This window comes from Protomyctophum bolini (genome assembly GCF_963924005.1).
Source record: "Protomyctophum bolini genome assembly, chromosome: 6".
Lineage (NCBI taxonomy): Eukaryota > Metazoa > Chordata > Actinopteri > Myctophiformes > Myctophidae > Protomyctophum > Protomyctophum bolini.
In genome coordinates this window covers 4,884,913-4,899,394 of record NC_137867.1, presented here as the reverse complement: position 1 = coordinate 4,899,394, position 14,482 = coordinate 4,884,913, and the positions used below count along the sequence as shown (strand labels likewise).

Genomic DNA, 14,482 nt, shown 5'->3' with positions numbered 1-14,482 from the left:
TTGTAGTTGCTGCTGTTGTTGTTGTCTTCTGTGTTGTTGCTGTTGTCTTCTGTGTCGTTGGTGTTGTTGTTGTTGCTGCCGTTGTTGTCTTCTGTGTCGTTGGTGTCATTGTAGTTGCTGCTGTTGTTGTTCTTATGGTGGTGGTGTTGGCTATAGTATTTTGTTGTGTTGTAGCAGTAGTAGTTGGGTCTGAGGATACATAATGCTGTTATTGTACTGTGAACGTAATGTATAAAAGTGCAAAACATTTTTCTATTTGAAGAAATTCAGTTGGTGTGTTTCAGATTAAAATGTTGGTGTTTTGGAGAATTGTTGTGCTGTTGTGTGGTAGAAAATACATTTTAAGTTTGTTTTCCATGTACTAAAAGTAACTGTTCAGTTGACATTAATAAGGTAAAGTTAAATTATTAGTTATGTATCAAGTGATGATGTTGAGCAAACTGACACTGTGGGAGCCAACCCAAGGCACAGCTAGGAGAGGGAAGAAGGCGCACTAATTACTATGTAGACACACTGCAGTGCGACAGCGCAGCTAGCAACACTGGAGAGCTCCGGACCCTGATGCTGGAAGGTATGGAGTTGAGGACAGCAATCCAGGAGTCCAGAGTTTGTGTTGACCAGTTTGCACTCTCACATCACATTGCAAAGTTTTACTTAGGGTGGGATGCTTCAGCTTTTACGATCTCATAACCAAGAATTACAGGCACGTTGGGCAGATTCCAAAGTACTCATACTTGGTAATGTAAAAGTGGCATCAGTGTACAGTTGTACACCTAAAATGGTATGTGTCACAACTAATATTTGGAGGCTGAGCCCAGGTACAAGAGGCCCACGATCCACTATGTTTCACTTACTGCATTAAGAAAGGATATTATGTAATTATAATTATTTACATTATTAAAATGACATGCTGGTCACACATGTTGTTGGTATGGTCCAAACATAATATTCAACCAAATTCCTAGTTAGTTACTTACAGGTTACCAAAGTTGGTGTTGTAATGACAGTGGTGTTCTGTTGTGTTGTAGGTGATGGTGTTGATGTTGTTGTTGGTGGTGACGGTGGTGGTGTTGTTGCTGTTGTTCTTCTTATGGTGGTGGTGGTGGTGTTGGCTTTAGTATTGTGTTGTGTTGTAGCAGTAGTTGTTGAGTCTAAGGATACATAATGCTGTTATTCAGGGCTTAAAGCCAAAAAGAATCCCAAGACTGAAAAAGATTTTCTGCAAATCTGCACTGATCTCATTAAATGACCCCTATGAAATCCTCAGGACTGAAATCAGTCCCCAGGACTGAAATCAGTCCCCAGGACTGAGAACTTTAAGCCCTGTGTTATTGTAGGCTACTGTGAACGTTATGTATGAAAGTGCTTTAAAACGTGTTTGTCCCCCAAACTGAAAATATTCAGTTGGTGTGTTTCAGCTTTATCAGACTTTTTGGTGTTTTTGGAGAATGTTTGTGGTGTTGTGTTGGGGCAGAGGAGAATTTTGAATAATGTTTGTTTTCCATGTACTGAAAAGTAACTGTTCAGTTCTTCACATTAATACTGCAAAGTCTATTAGTTATGTACAGTATCAGGTGATAATAGCGAGCAAACTGACACTGTAAGAGCCACCCCAAGGCACAGCTAGGAGAGGGAAGGAGGAGCACTATTTTGAAATGATTGGATTATAATTAGTAATTATTAGCAAGAAGACCGCTGATGCCTTGCTTAAAATAAATCTAAAAGGTTTGATCTATTTTTAAAACATATTTTATCTTCATGTCTCACTTACTGGTTACTAATGTTGTTGGTGTCAAGAGAATTGTTGTGTTTTGTTGTGTTGTAGCAGCAGTTGTTGAATCTAGAAGATGTATTAAAGGGGCATTCCACTCATTTTATATATGGGGGACAAGGGGAGAGCAACGGACTTGAACTCATGCTTCCTTCATGCCTGAGTGTCCAAGTTGCTCCTTTACACCTGACAGGGGGGAGTTTCCCTGGTTGGACGTAGCGCGTGGAAGGAACACGTTATTCCAACCAGTTCCTTTCCCCTCCATCAGGCGCCCCTCTGGCCAGGGGGAGGCAGTTTAGTGACCAGGATTACTGCATGTTTTATGTGAGGGTACCTACCCTATGGACACGGGGAGAACATGCAAACTCCACACAGAAAGGCCCTTTCGCCAACCCCGCCTTCGGGTATGGGCACTGATGACGTGGAGGAGGAAGTGAATCACGATGTTAATGATTTTTTTAGTGTTCTGTCCAATAGTTGTTGCATCTGTTTATTATTATTTATTTATTTTAATCTTTTTAGAACCTTTTATAATCTTTTTTAACAGTATGGGTGTCAATTCACAGGTTCATAGAAAAAATTAAAATATCAGATTTTAGTATCAGTGAGTGAGGTAAACAAACGTACTGTATAAATCACAGAGATTGTGGGCAGACATAATGAAGACTGTTATTGTGCAAAACATGCCCCTTCAAGACAAAAGAAAAACATTTTCTCCCCTTCAAGTACCAATTTATTAAAGCCAATTCCCAATTCCCCAGCCTCTCTACAAGTACTCCATCTCTGCTAGCCCCCACAATCAGTCATTGGGAGGGTGAAGAAAGCATCTGTTTATTTGCAGTGTTTGTGAATATCAGTAGCTGACAGCAAATCAATTTGGGGGCAAGCTGTTTTATAGAAAATAAATTACCGGTATACCACGGAAAAGGAAGGTCTAGAAACATTTCTAATAATGAATTTATATATTAAGTGTCTCATGTCGTATTTTAAGTTAAATACTAAACGAACTTACAACCCTACAGATCTTTTACATACTTACTGGTTACAAAACTTGATGTTGTGATAATTGTAGTATTCTGTTCACTAGCTGAAAAGAAAACATTCAACAAATGTTCTTACTTACTGGTTACTAAAGATGATGTGATGGCTGTAGTGTTCTGCTGTGTTGTAGCAGTAGTTGATGTGATGGCTGTAGTGTTCTGCTGTGTTGTAGCAGTAGTTGATGTGATGGCTGTAGTGTTCTGCTGTGTTGTAGCAGTAGTTGATGTGATGGCTGTAGTGTTCTGCTGTGTTGTAGCAGTAGTTGTTGAATCTAGAATGATAAAATCATAATTCAGTTATTCCTGATGGGCGAAAATATTCAGATCAAGCAGACTACCGGTAATTAAGTCTGTTTCAAAGTTTAACACATGCCATATATATATTTGCCAGTTACTGAAGTTGCTGGTGTTGGTAGGACTGTAGTGTTCGGTTCAGTAGTTTCTGTAACGATATATATTTGATATACATTTGCACTGACAAGTGATCGCTATCAAACTCTGGCCTGATGATGAGAAAGGTTAAGAGAGGAGTATGCCTCTTAGTATAGCTTTGTACCCTACTGCCACGGATCCCAAAGTCGGTTCCGCGACGCATAGCCAGGGGGTCCGTGTTTGGGGGGGGTTTTGGTAGTGAACTGGTATACTATGTGTAATATGTGAGTTTACCATAATCGCAGCAATCCTTAATCATATTACATCATAGGCCTATTCAAGGGTTTTTGGAAAGTCACTCCATGCAGTCACTTTCAGTTAGAGCACTGCAGAAGCTGCGTTTCTGTGAGCAGCTGTTGCTCGTTGACGCTCGCTAATGCATCAAGGAAGGCAATTATGTTTTTGCACTGATGTCATCTTAAATAAAAGTTGTGAAAATGTGGTAGCGAGTTGAGACTTAATTTGATTGAAAGGTTGTAATACAAATAGTTCCACTAGCATCTAAATGTAAGGTTGTAGCTTGTAGCTTATTGCTTATCGCGAGGATTGGGGGTACTGGAAAAATGTCTCCCTCCCAAGGGGTGTTGGGCCAAAAAGGTTTAGGAACCCCTGTTCTACTGGGTGCTCCTTTTGAATAAGTATAAACTAATGAGTTTGTTGGAAACTTTTGCAGACAGATTAGTACTGTACATTGTTTAGAGATTTTAAATACTGTTCTCTCTCTGTACCGGCAATGAGGTAGTGAGGAATGCTGCGATTCCCAGCACATGAGTCAGCATATGGTGTCACTGTGATGGTATAGTTCTAGCCACAGTGCATGTTGGGTATCTGACAGCTGGTACTGTTGGTGGAGCAGTCATATATATGTGTCCATCCTCACCCACTGCTGTCACATTGTAAGCTGTGGCACTGGAGCTTTCTACCCAGGTCACATTGGCTGAGTTGGGACACACCAGACTGGCACTAACACTCACTGGGGCACACGGGGCTGGGAAGAGAAATAGGTGCGAGGGGAGTGTTGTTATTGAGCAGAAAATCTTCACATTAAGAAAATATTCAGGAAGGATCAAACACTTAAGTAACTGAATTTCTCTTTCCTTATTCTTCCAATGTAACATAAACAAATTCACTCATGAAATAAGTCATACCAAACTATTTGATTCTATTCATTCCACATACATCTTTCTGAAGTGAACATGAGATCAAAAAACAGCATTACATTGTCTTTTGTCTTTGGTGTGCATACATACAGTACAGTATGTTCTCCATGTCTTACCTGAGCTGAATGTCAGGGTCTGACTCGGGTCACTGGAGCAGTTTCCATCAATAGCCTTTACATCTACAGTGTAGTTGGAGCCACAGGTGATGTTTGTAAGAGTACAGTTGAGATCAGAGGACATGCAGGTGGTATTGCCTTGACTACTCCAGGCAGAAACAGAGTACTGTACTGCCCCCTTGCTGGCAGACCAGGACACAACAGCAGTGTTGCTGATACAGTCAGGAGCTACCGAGACGCTGGTAGGAACACATGGCACTGCAAAGGACGGATACAGAGTTAAACATTGTACAGAAATAATATGAGGATGGAACATTGGGGGAGAAAATAAAACATATCTGGGCAGGCTCTGAGATCTCATGTAGAAAATGTAAATTATTATGATTAGAATCTCCAAATCAGTGACAGGACATGGAGCAAGAAGTTATGAGAAATAATTTTTGCTGAATCATGTTGTATTATTTGTGTTCCCAATTCTACAATGATTTTACATTGTGGGGTGGCAAAGTTTAATCTTTCCTTCCTCCACTTACTCATTTCATGGACTAAATCATAGATGTTTTTAACCATTCAATATAATTAAATCGACTCAGAGGGGAAAATTTCCTAATAAGTCATGTTATAGTGTTCGATCAACATCTTCTAACCTGTTATCAGTTCCACAGCTGGACTTGGTTCTGTGTGACAACCTCTGTCAACAGCTACAACACTGACAGAGTAGTTTTCACCACAGTGTAGATCAGTGAAAGAGCAGGTGTTGGCAGTGCTTGAGTTGCAGGTGTGGTTGTGTCCATCATGTCCTTTTGCTGTTGCTATACATGTACATGTCTGCTCCTGAAACATTGGACCAGGACACTGTGCCCCACATTCAGTAGAAACAGAAACATTACTGGGGGCGCAGGGACCTGGAGAGATGGAGGGAAGAAGTGGAGAGAAAGAAAGATTATTATCTTTCATGTTTCCTTGAACTGGATAAATAAACTTTTGTTGAGGAAATGATAATTAGATTAATCAAATTACACTCTTTGTGTTCGGATTACGGCATAGCTTTTAGATTTCTTGTTCTCTCTGTGTACCTGCACTGAAGTGAAGAGGAATGCTGGGATTTCCAGCACATGAGTCAGCATATGGTATCACTGTGATGGTATAGTTCTGGCCACAGTACATAAGGGGTTTCTGACAGCTTGTAGTGTTGGTGGCAACTTGTCTGGCATTGCCTTGACTACTCCAGGCAGAAACAGAGTACTGTACTGCCCCCTTGCTGGCAGACCAGGATACAACAGCAGCATTGCTGATACAGTCAGGCGTTACTGAGACATTGGTAGGAACACATGGCACTGCAAAGAGAGCATGGATACAGAGTTAAACATTAGGTACAGAAACAATAATACTATGTTCCAATGAACTTAAGGAAACCAATGACAAACATTTGACAATTTTGTCACAACATGATTTGAATCTCTGATTTGCATAGAAGAAATGGGGGAAAAGACTATATTAATGGGCAAAATGTTTTCTTTGTATTCATATTTCTTAAATCATTTAAAATTTGGGGGTGGCAAACATGTTCAATCCTTCCTCCCTTCACTCAATTCATGCATTGATCTTAATCTAGATTTTAAGACACTTAATCAATTTAAGTTTATGACACAACAAGTCAGGATTAGTGACCATCATCTCACCTGTTTTCAGTTCCATAGCTGGACTCGGTTCACTGGGACAACCTCTGCCAACAGCTACAAGACTGACAGAGTAGTTTTCACCACAGTGTAGATCAGTGAAAGAGCAGGAGTTTACAATGCTTGCGTTACAGGTGTGTTTGTGTCCATCATGTGCTGTTGCTGTTGCTATGTACATATCTGCTCCTGGTAGAGGGGACCAGGACACTGTGCTTGCCCCACATGATGCAGAAACAGAGACATTACCGGGGGGGCAGAGATCTGGAGAGATGGAGGGAAGAAATTGTGAGAAAGAAAGATTATTGTCTTTCATGTATTTCATGCAAATTGCAATTAGACCATTCAAAATGTTCTGTTTTGGATGTTGTTAGAATTAGTACATAGCCTTTAGAGTAATCTTGTTCCATCTTTTTACCTGCACTGAAGTGATAAGGAATGCTGGGATTCCCAGCACATGAGTCAGCATATGGTGTCACTGTGATGGTAACGTTCTGGCCACAGTGCATGTTGGGTATGTGACAGCCGGTACTGTTGGTGGAGCAGTCATGTATGTGTCCATCATGACCCACTGCCGTCACATTGTAAGATGTGGCACTGGAGCTTCCTGCCCAGGTCACATGGGCTGTGTTGGGACACGCCAGACTGGCACTAACATTCACTGGGGCACATGGTACTAGGGAAGAGAAAGAGGTAAATATATTTGATGTATTCACGGAAATTAAATTAGTAATTAAGTAATGCATTTAGTAATTAAGTCAGACATCCTGATACCAACATTTAAATTATATCGTACTGAAGAACGTGTAAATGCTCCGGTCAGCATTACACAGTCGTTAGTGACCATCATCTCACCTGTTTTCAGTTCCACAGCTGAACTTGGTTCACTGTGACAACCTCTGTCAACAGCTACAACACTGACAGAGTAGTTTCCACCACAGTGTAGATCAGTGAAAGAGCAGGTGTTGGCAGTGCTTGAGTTGCAGGTGTGGTTGTGTCCATCATGTCCTGTTGCTGTTGCTATGTACGCGTCTGCTCCTGAAACAGGGGACCAGGACACTGTGCTAGCCCCACATGATGCAGAAACAGAAACATTACTGGGGGCGCAGGGACCTGGAGAGATGGAGGGAAGAAGTGGAGAGAAAGAACGATTATTCTCTTTCATTTGTGCTTCAATTGATCAAACAAAAGTACAAAACGTATGCTGAGCATCTTAATTAGACTATCAAATTAGTCTGTTGTAGATTGTTCATATTAGTGCATAGTCTTTAGTCATATTAGTGTGGTTGCTATAGGCAACACACTATTGTTCTCGGTCCGAGAATTTTTTTCATGTTTCACACACTGTGACTGTTGTCACTGTTGTCATGCTTCACATGATATCGCAATATATAATATTATATTATATATTAAATATATAATGGTAAGACAGAATTCAGTTCCCAGTGGATTCCTCGCGACTCGTGTCAATGCAACCACACTTTCAATTTCCCAAAATTGCACCTTTATAATTAGTACATATTGTTTTCTCTGTGTACCTGCACTGAAGTGAAGAGGAATGCTGGGAATCCCAGCACATGAGTCAGCATATGGTGTCACTGTGATGGTATAGTTCTGGCCACAGTGCATGTTGGGTATCTGACAGCTGGTACTGTTGGTGGAGCAGTCATGTATGTGTCCATCCTGACCCACTGCTGTCACATTGTAAGATGTGGCACTGGAGCTTTCTACCCAGGTCACATGGGCTGTGTTGGTACACGCCAGACTGGCATTGACATTCATTGGGGCACATGGGACTGGGAAGAGAAAGAAAGAAAAGAAAAGTTTTGAAATAATTAGATAAAAAGTCACATTATAAAAGGGAATAAAAACATTACATATGTCATTCTCAATGTTCAATGATTGCACACTTAACTGGAATTCATTGCACACAATAAATTCCACTCAGATCTTTCTGAAGAGAGCACGATTAGACCCAAGAGGTCAAAAGCAGCATTACAATGTCTTTGGTGTGCATCATACAGTATGTTCTCCACGTCTTACCTGAGCTGAATGTCAGGGTCATTTAATACAACTTTAATTGTAATTAAAAATGTAAAAAAAAAAGATAATCATACAACACTTTTACGTGGATGTGCTAAACACTAGGGTTTCTCTCCAGTGTGAATTTTCTGGTGTGCTTTAAGGTGAGCCAATTGAGAGAAGTGTTGTCCACATTGATCACATCCATAGGGTTTCTCTCCAGTGTGAATTGGTCCATTCCACGAAACAAAACGTAATTAACATGTCAGTGTATGTTGTGCGACGGGCAGCTTTGTAATCGTCATACACTCATCCTCTATAATTACGCTTTAGTTAAAGGCTACTGTTCACGCTAAACAGAGTTATGTTTATATCTGTTCTCTTAATGTGGGACAGTTTTGTTGTGATTGTCAACAGCTCTGGTAAGAATGTCGGTGCACAAAAATGCACTATAGCGGCCTATGCAAGTTTGCAACCCTCCTCCTCCGCTGCGCTGTCTGGAGAGGCGGCGGGGTGCGCGTTGCTCATAGAGAGCAGTCTCATGTCATGTTAAAGCATATAATATTGCAGAGAACACACTATGGGTCCGGATCTCGGATCGGATCAGCCGTTTTGGTTAAAACTTCTCGGCTCCGTTTCGGACTGTGTGTGTGTGTGTGTGTGTGTGTGTGTCTGACCAGTTGTTTTATTTTATGCTACCACAATATTTTGTGTATGGACTCACAACATTTTGTCATCTTTTATATGTTTCATACGAGTGTGTCACATATACTGTCATTTGATTTGCTGTGTGCCCTGAATCTTGAATAAACAAAACTGTGGAAAAGAAAAAAAAAAGTGAAAAAAAAAAAGTCACCACCATACGAATTAGTACATTTAATGACTGGTCAACAACCCATCTAGATACAAGAATGTGTAAATTGGGGGATACTTGGAGACAATGACAGTTAAAGTGTGTAGATTATACTGAGAGCTATCTTCTTACCCTCTTTATTTCATTTTTCAAGATTCTTCCACAATTGTCAGTTATTCTGTGTAACTGTGTGAATTTTCTGGTGTGCTTTAAGGTGAGCCAATTGAGAGAAGTGTTGTCCACATTGATCACATCCATAGGGTTTCTCTCCAGTGTGAATTGGTCCATTCCACGAAACAAAACGTAATTAACATGTCAGTGTATGTTGTGCGACGGGCAGCTTTGTAATCGTCATACACTCATCCTCTATAATTACGCTTTAGTTAAAGGCTACTGTTCACGCTAAACAGAGTTATATGTTTACTAGAATTTCGCCCCCCTTCGGGGGGCGAAATCCTAGTGTCGTTGCAGCGCAATATGGGAAGAAGGAAATTGCGGGAGTTGACAGACTCAGAACCGAATAGTTCTGATGATCCTCATGGGGGCTACCCGCAGCCCCGCCTCCCCGCAGGCCCCCCCCCCACAGCGGTGGAAAAAAATAAGTTGATGTTTTCACTGGTACTTTGGGTAGGCTACAGCAGTGATACTCAACCTCAGGCCCGCGGGCCACATCAGGCCCGCGGGACCATTATGACTGGCCCACCAATGAAAATCTAAAAAAAAGAAAAAAAAAATCTGGAAAATGAAATAAAAATAAATAAATCTGAATGAAGTTATCTTTAATTACATTATTATAAGTAATACTATTAGAGTTGTACTATTACTCGAACGAAAATAAAAGTTTGGGGCGGGGGGGGGGGGGGGGGGGGGGGAGATGCAATGCAAATGAAAGACATATACTGTGTATCCCTATTCCCTGACATAATTTTATAGCTAAACGGACAGAATTCTATTTTATTTGAATGATGAAACCCAGCTGCCATTAATAGTTCTTCACTTATAGCTATCTATTTTCAGGTAGATTGTTTTATTTTACTCAGTCAGCCATATCACTACTACATTTTTTTCATGAAAAAGGTCATAGCTGGGTAATCTATTTTCAGGCAAATTGTGTTTATTGTATTTTATTTTACTCAGCCATAACAATTTATTTTCTGTTAACCAACTTGCTGGCTGGCAGGCAGGCAGACAGCTACTCATAGACAGGCAGACAGACAGCTACTCATGGATAATTGGACAGGCAGGCAGTCAGACAGCTACTCATAGACAGGCAGACAGACAGCTACTCATGGAGAATTGGACAGGCAGGCAGACAGCTACTCATAGACAGGCAGACAGACAGCTACTCATGGAGAATTGGACAGGCAGGCAGGCAGACAGCTACTCATAGACAGGCAGACAGACAGCTACTCATGGAGAATTGGACAGGCAGGCAGGCAGACAGCTACTCATAGACAGGCAGACAGACAGCTACTCATGGACAATTGGACAGGCAGGCATGAAGGCAGACAGCTACTCATAGACAGACAGACAGCTACTCATGGACAATTGGACAGGCAGGAAGGCAGACAGCTACTCATAGACAGACAGACAGCTACTCATGGACAATTGGACAGGCAGGCAGGCAGACAGCTACTCATAGACAGACAGACAGCTACTCATGGACAATTGGACAGGCAGGAAGGCAGACAGCTACTCATAGACAGGCAGACAGACAGCTACTCATGGACAATTAGGCAGGCAGGCAGGCAGACAGCTACTCATAGACAGGCAGACAGACAGCTACTCATGGACAATTAGGCAGGCAGGCAGACAGCTACTCAGACAGGCAGACAGACAGCTACTCATGGACAATTGGACAGACAGGCAGGCAGGCAGACAGCTACTCATAGACAGGCAGGCAGACAGCTACTCATAGACAGGCAGACAGTAAGACAGCTACTCATTGACAGACAGACAAATAACTACTCATGGACAGACAGACAGGCAGGCAGGCAAAGAGCTACTCATGTTATGTTATTATGTTATTATAACAGCTACTCATGTTATGTGCAATAATTTGTGCAGTTATGGAAACAGCTCTTTGTGTTTATGCAAGAAAATACATTTATTTATTTACATATTGTGTGCATGCACATTGTACTTTCCGCCGCGGATTTATTTATTTCCCAAATGGTCTAAAATTGAGTGATTTAGCATACTTTTACCAATGAATTAGCCTATACACAGACAACGACTGATTAGCCTATTTTGGACGATATGGGTCTTTTCTCGAGTCACTCCGCTGAAAGTGTCAGTGTTGCTGCCTTACACACCCGCCGCCTATGGGCACTGTACTGTAGGCATATAATACCTGGCTAGGTGAAAACAAAAGAAACCCGATTAGCATTTGAGTACTTTTAACACCTCTGAACAGCCGGCGGAATTCCAGAGCATGTGTAAATACGCTAGTATGCAGTCTGTGACAGAGTCACAGAGTGTCAATAATTCCCAGAAAATCTGTAATGTTAATATAAAATGTCCACGAAAATCCTCATGGGGGCTAAAAGGGGCTATTTAATTCTTCATATAGCCCCCACAGACTCGACGTCGTTGGACAGACTCCACTTCATGTTTCAGCTGTGTTTTTAAACTCAGTAGTGTGCCCTGCACACAGCGCACACTCGCAATTGCAGCTGGAGGGCGACGCGACACACACACCCCCCCCCCCCCACACACACACACACACACACGCACACTTTTTTTCGCTCGAAATTCTTATTCACAATGACATCGAGTTGAGGTGTTTGTTTTAAGGGTAATTGTTGCATAAGTGCTATTTCGCACTATTTCTCCCTCCCCTCCCCTGTGTCTGAAGCAGCTAGCATGGAAGCTATATGGATTATGGAAGCTTTCCCGATTGCACACAACCATGCCGTTATCCACGCGTCCATCCGATTGCTTTTAATGTAAATGTCCCATCCACTGAGCAAAAGCGATATAAGCGCCTTATTCATTCATTCGATTCATTTGGGTGTGGGGCTGTGCAGTGGTGTGGGCAGCCTTTCTGACGGAGGCTCGGAGCTGCTGCTAGCCTGCTGCTGACGCTGTTGGAGTCGCATGGACCAGTATAGAGTAGGCGTGGCGCAGCATTAGAAGGGCGCAGCAAATGCACGACATTGAGGGGTAGAAACCATCCCGGTCGCGTGGTTCATCTAACGCGTGTGTCACTGTGAAGGACTGGCCCCATTAAGTGAACGTAGTTGAGCCCAATATTGGCGTTACGCATTTCACTTGAATAATGTTGTGTGCGCACGTGCGCACGCTGAGAAAGACAGTTATTTAATGAAACTGAAAATTATAACTCTGCACTGCTGTCTCGCCGCCGTATAGCCATTCCTGTGTGTGTGTGTGTGTGTGTGTGTGTGTGTGTGTGTGCAGGCGTGTGTAGTCGGCATTGGCTGGCAGGCGAAAATAACAAAAGCTATACGTGTAATGTAAATATTTCGGCACAATCCAAGTAGTGACAATGAACAATGTTGATTTAACTAAGGGATTCGCTGAGTGTTTTATTTTGTAAATACAGGGATTTAGAAGTGATAAGCAAAATAGTGAGCCAATAATTTCTCCCCTTCCTTCTGTCTGTTATCCTGCGAGAGCCCTAAAAAGCAAGATGGCTGATTGTGAGAGTGTGAAAGGTAGTGTGGGGGCGGGCCTGGTGGGCCTATGAGAACACAGAGCAGTGTTGCCAGGTTTGCGAATTGTAAGCGAGTTGTAGTGTGTGTAAGTAGCCTGGTTAAAAGGCCTTGTTTCTGCCCCTGTGGGGCAACAGCAGTTTCTGTCGACCAGTTTCTGTCCACCGCTTTTGGCACGTGACCAACTTAACAAATGTTAAAATAGATATCTGTCCGTAAGTGTATACAACCTTGTGAACTTATAAATAATTTGATGGACTAAAAGCTTCTCCACACACTTTGCAATGAATTTCTCTCTGAATTTGAAGGATCTGGTGTATTTTGGACAATACAGGGAAGTGTAGAATAAAGCTTAATGCAGACCCAGAAGGGTCCATTTGGTTACAAACTATCATTTAGCATGGGGACCCCCTGGAACTCCCTCAAGGACCCCTGGGGGGGTTCCCGGACCCCACTTTGGGAACCACTGATTTACAAGACCTGACGTGTCTTCTCTGCTACATGTTGGTTCTAATGGCTTACTGTACGTAAGCGTTGAGCTCGTTATGTGTGGTTTACTCTGTGATTATGTGACGTTCATGCTGTGGAATCGACTGCTGTGTCCCTGAATCCTGCTGGATTTGGGGAAATCTACAAGGCTGGCATTCATTCAAGTTAGAGGTGCTCCAACTCCGATCAGGTTTTTTTTGGAACCGATCATCGATTGTTTTTATCACGATACTGATGTTGTGCATAAGGGGACAAGTGTGTGTGTGTGTGTGTGTGTGTGTGTGTGTGTGTGTGTGTGATGTCATGATGACTACTCTGTCAGACTGGACTTGATCGACTCCTCCCCCCTCCCTATCCGAATGAAATTGCAGGCAATCAGAGAATTGGCACTCGCCAAAATTCAACATCTATTCTCGAACATCCATTTGCCACAGAACACCCTTACAGAACTGAATAACAAGGCAGTGCGCTTGGTGAGGGGCTGGTTCTGTCTCAATACTCACTCCACCCGTGCCATACTGTTTCAGCCCATCAGAGATGGTGGTCTGGGTGTACCGAATATTGAATGGGTTTACACCGCACCCAGAACCAGTCACCTCATAAATATGCTCAACAGCGACGACCCCACGGTCAGGGAAATGGCTCGTGAGTCACTCATTCAACATGCAGCGACGTAAAGTACCATCCGCGCTGGAGAACGAGACGCAGTTCCTTGAATTCAAGACTAAGGCGAATGGTAAATTGGACATTAAAGCCGCTGGATTCGGTGTGCGGTCCGACTGGATGGATCTTAATGATCTATGCCAGCGATCAGGATTACAGTTAAAGTGGGCGGCGCCTGATACAACAACTGCTGCGCTCAACAACAGCATCATCATAGATCCGCGTGTCCGTGCATGTGCGACCTACGAGCAGGACGGTGCGCACCATGAACTGTCAATCAAATCCGCGACCGCAAGAGCCACCATTCTAGGAATGAAGCGATCAGAAAGTGCACAACACTGGACCTGTCTGAGGCTGCAGGGAAAACTGTCTCTTCTTCCCTTTGCAAACCACTCATTATCACACTCTTTATTTACTGTCAAATAACACCATAGGTGAGGACATTCTCATTTTCACTATTAAAGCCCGTTTACAGGTGTTGCCGACCAAGTTCAACTTGGCAACCTGGTGCCCATCAGCACACGACCCACACTGCATCCTACATCCAGTACCACATGACAAAGAAACAGTCGCACACATCTTAAAT

General features: G+C 42.6%; 1 long non-coding RNA gene across 1 annotated transcript; it reads right to left on the bottom strand.

Annotated features, from left to right (window-relative positions):
* Nucleotides 1–33: 33 nt before the first annotated feature.
* On the bottom strand, nt 34–5,296 carry LOC308316836. The gene is made up of 6 exons (XR_013964218.1): nt 5,167–5,296; nt 4,520–4,777; nt 3,200–3,253; nt 2,895–3,083; nt 978–1,151; nt 34–189 (listed from the first exon to the last, which is right to left on the bottom strand). It is a non-coding gene; the product is annotated as an uncharacterized lncRNA (long non-coding RNA).
* Nucleotides 5,297–14,482: the final 9,186 nt, after the last annotated feature.